Source organism: Panthera tigris, chromosome B3 (assembly GCF_018350195.1).
Source record: "Panthera tigris isolate Pti1 chromosome B3, P.tigris_Pti1_mat1.1, whole genome shotgun sequence".
NCBI classification, from domain to species: domain Eukaryota; kingdom Metazoa; phylum Chordata; class Mammalia; order Carnivora; family Felidae; genus Panthera; species Panthera tigris.
Window position 1 is genome coordinate 116,161,645 of NC_056665.1, and position 15,968 is coordinate 116,177,612.

Below are 15,968 nucleotides of genomic sequence, written 5' to 3' on the forward strand. Positions count from 1 at the left end.
TTTAGCTTTCATGTTGTAGCAGCTATACCTTGTCTTTTGAATTGAGTTGCCCAGCTTAACCTGAACCCTGGGGCACTTAAATCACTTCTTTTAATGGAGATAATATCTGATGATGCTAGTACAGTTTATCTGTTAGGTCAGGTGGGAGATTCTTCTCTTAAGCATTCATAACTGGTCACACAGACCAGGGAGGCTTCGATCGAATGGTTTGCCAGACCTGTTGGTGCCATGTCTCTTTCTTGGCCTTCTAAATGCACACTTACCTATCCAAAGACTCTCCACTTAAGGGATGTCTGAATCAATTCGCTTCGTCAGAAGAAAACAGAAGTCTAAAAGACCACACCAAACCAAACAAACCCACAAAGCGTTACATGTTCTGTCCCATGTGTCCCATGTGTATCTTCTTAAATCCACCATTCTCCTACATTTTTATTTATTTATATTTTGAGTAATATTGTTCTAGAATACAAAATCGAATTGAGAAAGCACACTTCTTTTCCTTCCTTTAAATTTTTTTGTTTCTATATTCTTTCTCAATGCCCAGCGAGAAACATAGAGTGATGTTAATTGATGATAATCTCTGACTAAATTACTTGCTTTCCACATTGAAATATTTGAATAATTTTCCCAAATGTTTTATTTTTGCTTTGGACTTTCCCTTTCTTATGTAGACAGTTACGTACTAATAGATGAGTGAGATGCTGTTTAAATTTTTCTCTTATTCCAATTTGGTCATTGTGTCCTAGGTTTCTGCTTTTAATGGGAGAGTAGCTGAGGAAATTTTAAAAAGCTCTGCACTTCTTTCTTTTCTTGAGAATAGAATAAAAAAAGAACAACTGGTCACATTTATGAGGACTGATAGTTTGCTGGCATGAGACACAAAGGCAAAGACATACTTTTAATTGTTTTATGGGAAGTCCCAACCATTTAGTAAGTATAAAAAGAAAAGAAAAGAAAATGTGTGTTGGTGCAGTCTCCTGGGCTTTTCTTGGTGCTGTTTGTGGTGGTAGCAAGAAACCTAATAATCGTAATGCCTTACACTGGCCATCCAGACAACACAATGAGTGTAGCAGGTTCAGAGGTCAGTTGAAAACTGGAGTCTCCCCCCCGCTTGTCGAGCCTCACGTCCACTGATGCAGCTTCTCTCTTTTCTGCTTGTTGTTCTGACGAACTACGTCTTCCATAAAACCTAGGTGGACACTTTCCTCTTTAAAGGTAGTTCAGCGACAGACAGTAGATTAATTGAGAATTGGATTTTGGAGACACTAACTCGAAGAGGAACAGAACTCAAATGCTTACCTCCTGGAGACTTTTTAGAGGCTTTGGGTCAGCCTACATTGAAGTTTCCCAGGGGCACCGAGAGTACAAAAGAGAGACAACTTCTTAAGATCAATACTAGATGAAATTTTATTAACTAAATGCTGACTATATAATATAATACGAAATAATTAAAATTTTAATAGTTATAGCGAAGGGATTGATTGCCGAGTTGTCCTTTCTTCTCTGGCCATGACTAATTTTAATTGAGTTCGGCATGCCTTGGGTTATTCCAGTATACTTATTTATTATTCAAAGCCTCCATCTTTGATCTTAAGAAAGAAAATTCTGTGAAATCCTTTGGCCTACCAAACATTTTTACCAGCCTATGGAACTGTGGTATGGCCTCTTCACATTTACTGCTAATATCATGCCCCTTTTTCTCTTGTGTAGGAACAACTTACTCTCACTGAATTTTTACCTTTACATTCTTCAAAACAGAACAGCACAGCTGCCCACATCAAATAAAGAGTTGCCTCTCTTAAACTCATTCTGGTGACAAATACAACAAATGCTCATAGGAATTGAATTAAGTTGTCTTTGGAAGAATGCCTCATTTCTAAGTACCTGGTCCTTATTTTGGGCCCCGGGTTTGATACGATGTTTTACACTGGTACCATGTTACCTAGTCAGTTTCTCAAACCGTTTGTTTTCCGGTTGACTGTCTAGGAAATCTAAAATTTGCCAAATAGGAGTGGATTTGAGCAAATGTCTGACGTAAAGAATCAGAAAAGAGAGAAGCAAGAACATGAACGTGAGTGCTTGTGGGGAGAAGTGAGGGTGGCAGTGGTGCAGACTTCAGCCTCTCCCTTCCTTGAAAAGTTTGGTCGGTGGAGGGATTTTGAAGACTTGGCTTCTGGGAACAGATCACAGTGTGGAACTGGAGATGAAACCGGGGAGGAGTTTGAATCCCCAGTTCTTCACGATCCCGCTTTTGTCAAAGGACTCAGGACGCTTTGTGGCGGGGGCTTTATTTTACAACGTAGGCTTTATTCTAATCTTTGTCAGTATTTAAGCATATTTTACATATAAAAGGAAGTTGTAAATACGTTCACCAGTATTTGAGTCTCTTTCATCGAAACCATGTGTGTGAAATTAAGGCAAAGGCGGGGGAAGTCTTCCATTTAGGGAAGTCCAGTATGGCCTATTTTGGGGGTTTTGCTGCACCTGAGAGGATGACTTTATTGTATCTTTTTGGAAATGGTTTTTAACCACGAGCATACAGAGATGAAGGCCGCAGGCTTGAGGAAAGCTGTCTGCACAAAACATGCCAAGGCCACCAGTGAGTGGATGATAATAAAGAAAACGTGAGAGAGATGTGGACATGTGGCCTTTCCACGTGGCATCAGTGTTTTCAGAGCTGGGGATGTTTCCTGAGCCATTGTTTGTCTCAGCACATGGGCTGGCTCTGTATTCTGCCATGATGGTTTCCTTAATAAAAATGCGCTGACCCACCACTGCTCTGGATGAGTGTTCAGTAGGTTAAATAATGAATGGCTGCTGCAGAACTAACAGACTTTGATTTTTTTCCCCCTCAGAGAGTAATTTTTTTTTTTTTTTAAGTCTATAACTTGATTTAGTAACTGGCCTTTTTCTGCTACTGACTGATGTTTTCTTTCCCCCTAGTCAACTGGAAAACAGATTGTTTGAGAAATTGACTAGGTAACATTTGAGGGGTATTTGTCTTTGTGTAGGGACCTCTGGATGTGTCTCAGCCTGAAAGCTTTTGTGGTTACAAGAAGTAAGGTACAAGTAAGACATTCTACTTCTGTTGCCATTGGTCTCCCCTCTGAATTTATTAGTGGAAAAGTTAATTAAGTAAACAACTATTTAACACCTGTTACATAGAGTTTTTTGCTTGATGTTGACTAGGATAGAAATACCAAAAAACAAATGCCTCTTATACTCAAGTTGTTTTCCTGGAGAGAGAGATAAGACCTAATTAATTAAAAATTGCCATAATGAATGGCTAAATGTAATAAAACCTTTTGTAGAAATACAAGTAAAATGCATTGTGGTGTCCGTAGAGGGAGAATTAAATCCATGGAGGTGGCATCATTGGAACGGGGTGTTGAAAGATCCATCCACCCCCTCCCCACCCCCCCACCCACTAAAAGAGTAACATTTGTTTCTTCAGGTAACCAAAGTAATTCATATTTATTGTATAAATCTAGATGCTCCTAAGAGACACACAGATCAAAGTAAAAATCACCCAGTTCACACAATCCCCACCACTCAGAGGTAACTATCCTTCTAAGCATTTTTACTTTTTATTTATAAAAATTTTAAAACATACAGAAAAGTAGAGAGAATAGCATAATGAGCCCTAATATACCTAAATCATCTAGCTTTAACAATTATAGACATTTTGCCATTCTTGTTAACATCTGTCTTCTTCCTGCTTTTGGGTTTTGTTCTGTTGTTTTGCTTTGTGTTTTGAGTTTTAAAGCACAACTTAGATATTATACCATTTTACCTATAAGTGCTTGAGTAAATATTTTTAACAGATAATCACTTTTAAAAAGTCATAATGTTGTTATTCTTAACAAAGTTAACAGTTATTCTAATTTAATATTACTAGCTAGTTCTGTAATTTCCAGTTGATGTTCACTTTCTTCCATTGTCTCAAAAGTGCAGTGTTACAGTTTTGTTGGACTCAAGATCCAAGCAGGATAACACATTGATTTGTCTCTTGTAGGTCTTTCTTAATGTGTAACATTTTCCCTTCCTGCTTTTTTGTCATGTAATTTATTACAGAAGAAACTAAGTCATTTGTTTTTTTTAGAACTGCTAAGATCTTAATAGTTTTCTTTCATTTTTGTTCTTCTGTGTGACCATGTATACATTTTAAAAGCAAAAGTGGAGGGGCGCCTGGGTGGCTCAGCAGATTAAGCATCCGAAATCGGACGCTTAGGTCATGAATTTGATGTTTGTGAGTTCAAGCCCCACGTCAGGCTCTGCACTGATAGATGGGATCCTGGAGCCTGCTTGGGATTCTATGTCTTCCTGTCTCTCTGTCCCTCCCCCACTCATGCTTTCTCTCTCTCTCTCTCTTCTCTCTCAAAACTAAACATTAAAAAAATTTTAAAAAAAGCAAAATTGGAATCCTGTGCATGCTGTTTTATAAACTATTTTTATACTTAGTGCTATAAGGAGGACGTTTTCCTATTAATTTACTGTTCTACAACTTATTTTCTGTTAAATCATGGCATTGTAGTAACTAAAAATGAGAAAGATACGTTTGGTTATATTTAAAGTAAATCTTACATTAATTACAGGTATTGCAGCAACAAATTTCTTACTGCTTTTCTCCCTACCTCCTTTCCTTCCTTCTTCCCTTCTTCTATTTTCCATTCCAGCAGCTAGCTGTTATGGGTAGATGTAACATCAGTGATGCAGTTCTTGGAATTGAGAGTGTATTTTATTTTCCGTGAGTCAGGAAAAGCCAGGCCGATGGTGCGCTGACAGGGTTAAAAATGGAGGAGTTAAATGGTGCCCATCCAAGCCCTGATTTTCTGAAGAGTCCCGCTACAAGAAAGGGACCCTTATTTATTTTTTTTATTTTTTTTTAACGTTTATTTATTTTTGAGACAGAGAGAGACAGAGCATGGATGGGGGAGGGTCAGAGAGAGGGAGACACAGAATCTGAAACAGGCTCCAGGCTCTGAGCTGTCCGCACAGAGCCCGACGTGGGGCTCGAACTCACGGACTGCGAGATCATGACCTGAGCTGAAGTCGGCCGCTTAACCAACTGAGCCACCCAGGCGCCCCAAGAAAGGGACCCTTATTGTTGTTACCAGAAGATGATCTTTATTAAAAAGTTAAGTTTGGGGAAAAAAAAAAAAAAAGAAAAGGGCCACCAAGGTGGCTCAGTCAGTCAAGCATCTGACTCTTGATTTCAGCTCTCTCTTTTTCTAAAAAAAAAAAAAAAAAAAAGTTAAATTTACATCCTCACAAACATAGGCCCCACTGGTGGGAAAGGACTCCAAGTGGTAAAGGGAGCATGCCGGGGGCCCCTGGGTGGCTCCGTCGCTTAAGCATCTGACTCTTGACTTCAGGTCAGGTCACGATCTTGCGGTTTGTGAGATTGATCCCTGTGTGGGGCTCTGTGCTGACATCATGGAACTCCTTGGGATTCTCTCTCTCCCTGTCTCTCTGCCCCTCCCCTGCTCTTGTGTGTATGCTCTCGCGCTCTCTCTCTCTCTCTCTCTCTCTCTCTCTCTCAAACAAATCAACTTAAGAAAAACTATAAAAGGGAGCATGCCTATTTTGGTTGAGATGTTACTGTCTTAACTTTTTTTTTTTAAACATTTCTATGTTAGGCCCTCTTTAGTGACTGTCAAGTTTTTAGCCTGGGAAAAGAATGTGTATGCAGGCTCACGCCCGTCATAATGAATTCTGCCAGCTGCAGCTCTGTGTGGCCGTGTAATAAGTCGGCAGGATCTTCTGCTCTCTGTCAGACAAAACCCCAGCTTCATTTGTGATGTTCTGGTTACTCCTGGTAGTTTGTCTTTTTACACTTGATTAGATTTTGATTTAGCAGTGGTTACAGAAATATTATCTGTATTTCACCTTCTTTTTTTTTTTAAGATCTCATTTTTAAGTAATCTCTACACCCAGTATGGGGCTTGAACTCACAACTCTGTCCCCCAGGACAGGGTAGAAGCTAAATCTGAAGGACTGACTTGTAGTTTACAAATAGGTAGACCTTATTAACTTCCAGTATTTGACTTTGAAGTTGTTTTTTTTTTTTTTTAAAGACTAGTTTTATTTATGGGCTATATTTTTGCTACCAGATGTGAATTTATTTATACATAGAGAATTCTGCAATTAAATAATTAGCAAGTACATTATTATAATGACCAGTGAGCTCTTGTGTAAAAATAACACCCAGTTTTAGAATCTGTGCTCTGGAGGCAAAGCTGTGTGTGGGGTTGAAGAGCCACTGAGGTGTGGAAGGGCCTCTTCGGTGAACTGCTCATCTCTGTTCTCATGGCTGAGGAATGTGCTGTGTATTCTGCATAACCCCTGCCACATCATGGACACCACACGCCGAGGGAATACACAACTAAACGAGGGCTTCCGCTCACTGGGGCAGGGATAGGCACACACCGCCTTGTCGTTTGGTTTCCCTTAAAGAATATTCTTCACAGTAAAGAGCGGTGTATGCCTTTTTCCTTTCCTCCCAATGGTTGTCTGGCATGTCACGGGAGACAGGCACAGTTTTTCATTGCTTAGTCTCTTACGAAAAGAGTGGAATTGTTTGATCAGTTGATTATGCGCTGGAGCTCTGGTTTTTGAAGCTGTCAGGTCTTAAAATGCAACTTCTTTCTCCACAATAGTTACCATGCAGCATTCCTTTTAATTTCCGAAACCCTTTAACCGAGGCCTCACGGGGATCCTGAGCCTTGCACTCTTCCCGTCTGTCCAATGGGTCCGTTAAGCCACATGCCTCGCAGGGCTGCGGGAGCGCCAGGTGCCCGTGCTGTGTGCCTTGTGGCTGCACGGGCCAGAGAAGCCTTGTGGCCCCACCTTCTCCCGTACCAGGTGAGGAAATGGAGACGAGGCTCGTGGAGTAGCATATAGTTTCCCTCCCTCCCGTTTGTCCTAATGACTAAGATAACCTTTGCCACACCTTAGGTCAATGTGTGGCTCTGCTCCTGAGGCAACCAGAGAGGTAGCTTTTACGCACGTCTCTTTATTTGCCTGGAATTTCCCTTTCTCCTTGCCACCTGTCAGCCACCTCCTCCTCCTTTGAGACACGTTCGAGTTCATTTCCTCAGGAAGGCATTCCTGGCCAATCCTACAGATGGATATGATTTCATATCCTCATCCACCGAAGTACTTCTTTCCCTGTGGAAATTTGAACTTATTTGTATGTTTCTTGGAAAACTCTTCTCTGTCTCTGTGTTATTTATAAAAAAACTTTATACCATAAAAATGCTGGTTATTTAGGGAAAAAGAACTTCAGAAGAAAAACATATTTATTAGTGGCACAATGTTATTCCTGTGTATTGAAAGGGAAAATTTCAACTGACAGAGATGAACTCTCAGCATTAGCTCCTGAGTCACCTTTCAAGCCAGTGGGTCGAGATTGAGGATTATGTTAAATAAATTAGAACAAAACTTTCCACTGATAATTCACGTGTCTTTGCATATGGATGAATACGCCCACAACTTTCTTCAGTGTTCTTTTTTCCATGCTACGAAAGTGGTAAACAAAATAAAAATATCAAGTAGCAGTATATGTTTTTAAAGATAATTCACAGAAGTTATATATAGACTGACTGGTACATAAAAGATCTATGAAAGCTGAGTTCGAGGCTTATATGAGCCTCAACATCAATGAATGCACAGTTAAACTAAGGTTTCACTGTACAGCCTTCACATTTTAATTGAATTTCAACACAGAGGTTAATAAATCCTTTTCCCGTTCACTTGAGAACATTTACGTGCACCTTCAGTTTGTAGGCAGATACCACTTTGTTTTTTTGTGTGTGTTGGGCCGCTCTGGATATAGGAAGGAAGTATTACAGATAGCTCCTTCCCCCAGGACATACAGACAAATGCATGTGTGTTTGCATGAAAGGATTCCAAGGTCTTTGTTTATATTTGGGGTGTGAAGGAAGAGACACGTAATAGAATTTTAGACCTTGGAGGAGCCGTAGCTGCCATCTGTCTGATTTCTAAATTTATTTATAAATAGAAATAAGTGTTCATAGGGATCAAAAGTTCTGCCCGAGTTCTGTTACTTTATGGTGTGGGTCCCAGGCTCAGAGTTGAGTTTGTGGAGATGTGATGGGACAGTGGTGACTGGTGCTTTGGGGAGAAACTCCATAGTATTTCTTTGCCTGTTCAGGGACCTCAGTATTTCCTACATTATTTAATCTTTTGTGTTTTGAATACTTAGAAAATTAGGTATTGATGGGGTTTGAGGCTAGAATTTTTTTCTTTGGACATTTTTAAGCATGCTACCCACAAAATTTTTCCCCGAGAAGACATCATAGAAAACTAAACCTTTGTCTAAATTGGAGTTTTATCATTTTCTTATATTGCAAAATAAGTCATTTTTCCTTGAAAAGCATTTTAAAAGCCTTTGTGTAAGACACTTTGGAAAATGCAAGGCAGTGTCACACTTTTCACCTTGGGGAGTGTCGGCCTCAATTATGCCTGACTTTTACTGGAAAGACTGTGTCTTCTTCGTCTGTATAGTCCCTACAGCTCCCAGCACAGAGCTCTGTTTGCCTCCCTGTGTTTTCATGCCCAGATCCTCCTCAGTGAGAATCACTTCACCTTTCTCTGCCTCCTCCTTTTCTCTTCCGTGTCATTATGAGCTAAGGACCGAGGGAAACTCCTAGCCTTCCAGGGGTTTGGATATTTGAAATACAAAATTTCTTACTAATCAAAAATTGAATCACTGGACCAGAACATGCTAATATTGACTCTCATTTGTTGAACCCTTACCATGTGGCACATACTCTCTAGATTCTTTGAGTACAGAGATGAGTTGACATGGCCCCTACCTTAAAGGGCCAATCATCTAGCAGGTAATAAAGATGGGTATTTAGGTGCAATAATTCAAGCGGTAGAAGTGTTGAAGCCATGTTTCTACCCTTGATGTTTCTTATTAGCAGTATCAGTGCCATGTATGATGTAGGTTTAATCGCAAAATAATCAGGGACTTTAAAAAAAATTTATTTCATTTGATCTATTTTAAAGAATTTTTTTTAATGTTTATTTATTTTTGAGAGAGAGACAGACAAAGTGCAAACCAGGGAGGGGCAGAGAGAGGGAGACACAGAATCCAAAGCAGGCTCCAGGCTCTGAGCTGTCAGCACAGAGCCCAATGCGGGGCTTGAACTCCTAAGTCATGAGATCATGACCTGAGCTGAAGTCGGCCACTTAACAACTGAGCCACCCAGGCACCTCTCATTTTATTTATTTTAGAGAGAGGGTGAGTGTGCAAGCTGGGGAGAGAGGGGCAGAGGAGAGAGAGAGAGAGAGAGAGAGAGAGAGAGAGAGAGAGAGAATCCCAAGCAGGTTCCATACTGAGTATGGAGCCCGATGCAGGGCTTGAGCCCATAACCTTGGGATCATGACCTGAGCTGAAATCAAGGGTCAGATGCTCAACTGACTAAACCACCCAGGTGCCCCAATAATCAGGTTTTTAAAAAATTAAACGTTATGTTTTAAATAGCTAATACATGTCCACAGAGTAAAATCCAAAAGGTTACACAGTGAAACTAAATGGTATAAATTTTATTCAGATTTTACCAGTTTTTCTACTAATGCCCTTTTTCTTTTCCAGGATCTAATCTAGAAATGTCATGTTGCATTCAGTATGTATGCTTTTTAAAATTTATTTTTTATATAGATTGTAGCATACTGCACTATGCTTTCTTTCTGTTCTGTTCCAGTTTATGGTTGTACTTTATTATCCAGTCTCATAATGATGGACTTTCTTTCTGATCTTTTGATATTAATAGTGCCTCTGTGGCAGTCCTTGAACTTGAAAGTATACAGGTTTATATAGAGGAATTTCCAGGTTAAAGAATATGTGTCTTCATGTCTGTCGTAAGTATTGCCAGACTGCTCTCCACGGGCATTGTACAAGTCTACACTCCCATCAGCCATGTGTGCCCTTCTCCTTCCTCTTGCCAGGAGTGTGTGATTAGACCTTTTAATCCTTGCCAGTTTCATAGCTGAAAAGGGAATCTTTTTGTCGTTTTCCTTTGCATTTCTCTTGTTATAGATGAGGCTGTATATACTGTCCTGTGTTTAAGAGCAGTTTTTCTTTCTGTGAATTGCCTTCTGTGATCCTTTATCCATTTCTCTAATGAGATAAGTTCTTTATATAAAAAAAGAAGCTATTCCACTTTGTGGTAGGAGCTCTTGATTTTTTCCACTGGGTGTGTGTTTTGTCATTTATGCTAACTTGCAGTCTATGAATTTATTATGTTTGGATAATCATATTTATTTATGTTTTACTTTATGAGATTTAGATTTCATGTTCTTCCTAGGAAGGTTGTCTTATGCTCTCCAAGAGTATAAAAAATGTTTCCTGCTTTCTTTTAATCTTTTTGTTTCTTTTTTTAACGTCGGATTCTTTGATCAATTTGAGATTTTTTTTTTGGTGAGTTGGTATCCCATTCTCTTTTCCATGTGGCTGTATAGTGTGCCAAAACCATTATAGAGGGATTTGTTTTTTCTGCGCTGATTTTAAATGTCACATTTTATCTTACAAAGCTCTCCAAAGTATTTTTAGAATTTTCATTTTATCTTTTGATTTGATGGTCTATTCATGGACCAGTTTCACACTTTTGAGATTATTATGTATTTATAACATGTTTAACTAGGCAAGTATTAAGCCTTGTCTCTTTTATTGCTCTTTTTTTTCATAATTACTCTCATTATTTTTGCTCCCTTATTTTTCCATATGAACTTTAAACATAGATTCTGAACTCCCAAAAGAATATCCTGTTAATTTTACTGGGATTGCAATAAATTTCTGTATTGATTTTGATATTTTTCAATATCAAATGTTTTTTTGAAAAGATTTTTTTTCTTTTTTCCTTTTAAGTTTACTTATTTAGTTTGAGAGAAAGAGAGAGAGAGAGAGAGAGAGAAATCCCAAGCAGGCTCTGCACCATCAGTGTGTAGCAGCCTGACATGGGGCTCGATCCCACGAACCATGAGATCATGACCTGCCACCCAGGCGCCCTGAAAGATTTACTTTTAAAGAGATTTGTCACTGATAATATGAAGAACAGTTGTTCTTTTTAAAAAAAAAATTTTTTTTTTTACATTTATTTATTTCTGAGAGACAGAGAGAGACAGCGTGAGCAGGGGAGGGGCAGAGAGAGAGAGGGAGACACAGAATCCGAAGCAGGCTCCAGGCTCTGAGCTGTCAGCACAGAGCCTGATGCGGGGCTCGAACCCACGAACCATGAGATCATGACCTGAGCCGAAGTTGGACACTTAACTGACTGAGTCACTCAGGTGCCCCAAGAACAGTTGTTCTTAATCTTACCTTCTATCCCAGTAAAGTTTACAGTTTCCATATTTTACCTTCCATTTCCCCTCTGCTTTTGGTGATGCGGAGTCATGTTTGGGGGTCTTTGTTTTATTACTTGAGAGTCTGTTACTAGCACAGTGCCGTGCATCCAGTAGGTAAGTGTTTAAAGGAGCCCTCCATACTGCTGTGGGATCCTGACTAGAAAGTGGTTTGGGAGTATCTGTTAAGATGTATCATGGACGCATGTATAGCTTGTATGTTACAACCCTGCAGACGTGTTACTCGGCATCTACTAATGACATGTGCATCCTCTGAGTGGGGCATGGACTCCAAGGTCAATGGTAGCCTCCTGTCACCCTCATGATCTCCTTTCCTTTCCGCCATTAAATTCTGTTGAAGATGTGAAATCCTGCAGATGGGCTCATAGCCCAGGCTGAGCACTTTTAATTTGATTCTCTCCTTTACTTTTTTAGTCAAAAAAATCTCAACATAGTAATCTTTTAGATAAACATGTTAGAATCAGCTAAATATATTTTTACCTCTCAAAATGTCTTCCCCCCATTTTGATCCTTCCCCCTTTCCCTGTTGAAAATCACCAGGTATGATTTTCATATCCTATAAGCCCATCACCGTCATGAGCCATGGTTCCTGATTGCGGTGCCCTTGGTGAGTGTGTTGGGGACAGAAATACTGTCAGTCCCCTTTGTGTGGCCTTCCTCCTCCTGTTCCCACTCCTGCTTGCTCATCACAAGAACCAAATCCCGTTCTTCACAAAGATGAGGTGTCTCCACCTACTTCAGCACCCTTTTCTCAGCTCTTCATTCCGTTTTGGAGTGCAGCCTCTTCATTCCCGTCCTGGATCTCAAATCTATACCCCTTTAGCTTTGAAATCTTTATTTCTGCACCAGAGGATTCCTTCATTCAGCAAACATTTATGCACAGTATGGTGGGGGGAACATGATTGCTTCAGTACCCAGTAGACCTGAACCAAGATTGCATCAGAAAACAGGAGATGGTTTTGTGCGGAGCCCTAGGAAAACAGTCCCTTCATTGTCTCAGCACCAGCTTGAAGGGGCAAAGGAGAGAACCGTGTGGTAACCTGGGAATTAAGGGCAGCGGGGAGGTAGAGTGGGAATGTTGAAGGCACACTGGAAGGGTGCCTGAGGTTTGGGTCACACTCCCATGTGCTTCTTTCTGCAGCATGCCCGCCTCCCTTTGGGGCCAGTTGGAAAGCCGTGGGCTGGTTACTATGGGAATTGATGGGTGCTGCTGGCAGCGAGAGAAGCAGAGTTCTTGGAATCGGTCCCAAAATCCTAGGAGAGCAGGGTTTTCCTCCCTCTGGCTTCCCTGCTTACTGTTCTTGGATGAACGAGGTTGATTTTAGCTTGGGGAGAGCATTTCCAACAGCTCCCCTCTGGTGCCCTAAGGAGAGCTGGGGGCTCCTCGGCAGGCGGACTTCACAGAGGGCAGGGCAACACAAGGGATCACTAGGTTGCCCCCCATGAACTTGTTTTCGAGGTTGGCTTCTCACGCTTCAGTGAGCTCGGAATGCAATTCAAGCTTCTGTTTCTTTTTACACTGTCAGGGAATGTGCCATGGGCAAGGAGAGGGGAAGTCAGTATTTAATTCCAGAACCACAACCTTCCCCTTCTTCCCTGCCATTACCCCTCACCAAAAAGGTGGGGGGCGTTGGGTACGTGTGTTCCAGGGTTGCCGATTCTGAAGTGTCAGAGGAAGAAAGCAGATGTTTTAATGAAGTGATACCCGTATTGGAAAACAGCGGGTTCAAAATACATAAGTCCTCTTTCATTAATTTGATTAATCGTTAATTTTTAAAAGCTCTACCATTGTGTGTGCTCGTTTATTTTTGTAACTGCTCATGAATATGGAATGTAAAGCATTGATTTTTTTTCCCTAAGAAAACTATTTGGCTTGAGGAGGGAAGAATATTAAATTAAAGTATCATGAACATTATAAAGTTTAAAAGGACAGAAAGAGCTGCTACCCCCCCACCCAACATTTTTGTTTCAGTTAAGTGTTTTCTCTTGTTTCTGATTCTTTTACCACTAATGAAAACCTTTTACAGGGGAAAGCTTTTCTTTTGATTTTGGGAGATTCTGCTGAATTCCTCCTGTAGTTGTAAGAGGACTGGCTGTCTAGTTCTATTCAGACCCTGACTTTGGGGTCTCAGAGGTGATGAGTCACTTGGCAGAGCAATCATGCGATGTTGAATTGGCTTGTGATTTGGATGATTTTTCTCTCGAAGCTTTAATGCTCCTTTTTAATCCATTTCATTTCCCTTTTCTGTTGGGGGGGAGGGAGGGGCTGGGAAGGAAGGCCAGTCACACACAGGCCTTGCTTGCCCTCCTTGACCTTCAGATTGGGGAGGTAAGGTGGTTAAGAAAAAAAAAAGTACAGGGAAGGGTGTGGTATATTTTGCTAGAGATGAATTGCTTCACAGTGGCAAAGTCAAGTGTCCTTCTTGGGGAAGCAGCAGAAGCCTTCCTGGAGGAGGCAGCCCAGCTCTAGTATTTCAGTGAGTCAAGGGCATTATTATCTGAACTGGACCTGAAAGAATAAGTAGCCTCTCAACAGGTGTTTTCCTTTGTTTTTCAGCCTGAGAATCACTCAGGGTCCTGATTTTATTGGTGTGCTTCGATTTATACCTGTGAAACACTTTAGACCTAGTGTATGTATTCATCAGAGTGCTTGCAGAATGCCAGACAGTCTACACTTGGGTTATAGATGTGCCACCAGATGGAGGGGGCAAGTAATACCGTGACCGAGGGGAGCATAGGGTACGGCGGGAGCCTAGAGAGAGGAGGGCCGCTAACCCTGAGGATGGGGGGTGGGGGCGCCGGGGCCCAGGCATGGGAGTCAGCTCTGCAGTGGCTCCCTGACACCTGTCATTCCGCCATGAAATAAATGGAGCTCCTCCGAGCTGAGAAATGGGAACACTTTCTCCCATTGAGGAAGCTGAGGCTCATGGCGTGTCAGTTCCTTGTCTGAAGTCAGTCCATTTGCAGTTGTGTTAGCACTGAGATTTGAACGCGTGGCCACAGACGTTGCCCAGAAACCCCTAAACCTTGCAGAGTAGTTCCTGAAACCCCTGTGTTGTCCACATTGAGGCTAGTGAGGCAAGTCCGCTGCCCAAGGCCTAACCTTGTACGTGGCAGAGTTGAGATTTCAGTGGTGTTTTTCCAAAATGCATACCTTTCCACAGAGAGAGCCCACCGGAAGTTCAGTAGAAGGGGCACTAACACAAGCTTGAGGAAGAGGTGGCCCTTCAATTGGGCACAACAGGGTGGATGTAATTCGGGATTAGAGAGGCACTTTATCAGTGGCCACTTATTACATATGGGACACAGGAGAGAAGGCATGGGAAAAGGTAAAGAGAGGAGTGTGTTCAGGTAAGAGAGAATAGTTCACTTTTCCTGGAGTGATGGCTGTGTAGAGCGGTGTGGGGGAAAAGAGTTGAAAAATCGGGTTGAAACCCACTCATCTAGGACTTGGAGCACCTAAAGAATTTGGACCCTTCTTATGTCGTTATTGAGAAACCACTGATGGTTTAGGAAAGATCACGAAACCTAGTTGTTTGTTTTATGAACTATAATTCTGATCATATAAATTCTCAGAATCTTGTCGACCTGATGAATTCATGGCTGTGAGGTGACTGGAAACGTGGTATTGTTATAAATCTGTTTGAATGGTGGTATTTCTGGGGCTTATTTCATGTACACAGTCACTAAGTCTGCCATAGATGGAGGTTATTTACGGGTCTGTTTCAGGTCCAAAGTCTTGCACAGGGAGTTTTTCCCATGGGATTTAGGCTGGTAAGCATTTAGACAGGAGAGCCCTATGTGGCCTTTCCTGGGCTGGCTTCCCTAGTCCCAGAAAAGGACCAGCTCCAGCTCCAGCCAGGCCTCCAGTGGCCACTGTCCTTGTATTATTGGCCAGAAGTTCCCAAAGGGCTCTGGTTGGGCTTTTAGCCATCTAGATTATTTATAAAAATATATCCATCATACTGCTATTTGGAGAGGATTATAATTTTATACTTCTTAATAAAAATTGTCTCATTTATGGGTATCGTTGTAAGAAGAAGATTTGTTCAGCCCTAGTTAGGATTGATGACGAAGCACATTTTCTCTTTGAGCCCAGAGGTGGTGGCACAGAAGGATACATGCAGTCTGTACAATTGCTGCAGTCAGGTGCTGTGTTTGTCTTGTTTCATCGTTGTCTGTCCATGGCTGGATATAGCGTGTGGAACACAGTAAGTCCTACATACATACTTGTGGAGTAAATGTTGGATGAATCTTGGATAGTTGTTCCTGTGGCGTAGCTATTGTAGTTGATGAAAAAAACTGGTTACGTTTTTATTCAGAGAGAGAGAGAGAGAGAAGGAGAGAGAGAGAATCTTAAGCAGGCTCTGCAGAGTCAGCACAGAGCCCGCTATGGGTCTCAAACTCATGAAACTGTGAGATCATGACCTGAGCCGAAATCAAGAATTGGATTCTTAGCCCGCTGAACCACCCAGATGCCTCTGGTTACATTTTTAATTCAGACTCCTTTCTCCTGGTTCTAGATGTTTTGTTAGAGAAAAAGATTTCAAAACACTTTTTGATACGTTGCTTCAAAA

At 41.2% G+C, this 15,968-nt stretch overlaps 1 protein-coding gene across 10 annotated transcripts in view; it reads left to right on the forward strand.

Annotated features, from left to right (window-relative positions):
• The window catches only part of SIPA1L1 (signal induced proliferation associated 1 like 1), a 362,769-nt gene that overhangs the window by 82,759 nt on the left and 264,042 nt on the right, over nucleotides 1-15,968 (forward strand). For 6 of the 10 annotated variants that reach the window (XM_042990031.1, XM_042990035.1, XM_042990026.1 and 3 more), the window contains 4 exons: nucleotides 1,987-2,071; nucleotides 3,012-3,063; nucleotides 3,492-3,558; nucleotides 9,626-9,656. The exons of 3 other annotated variants lie outside the window; for them this stretch is intronic. The gene's annotated coding sequence lies outside the window, so the exon portion shown is untranslated. The remainder of the gene's footprint in view (nucleotides 1-1,986; nucleotides 2,072-3,011; nucleotides 3,064-3,491; nucleotides 3,559-9,625; nucleotides 9,657-15,968) is intronic. One more of the 10 variants, XM_042990028.1, reaches the window with a different exon arrangement.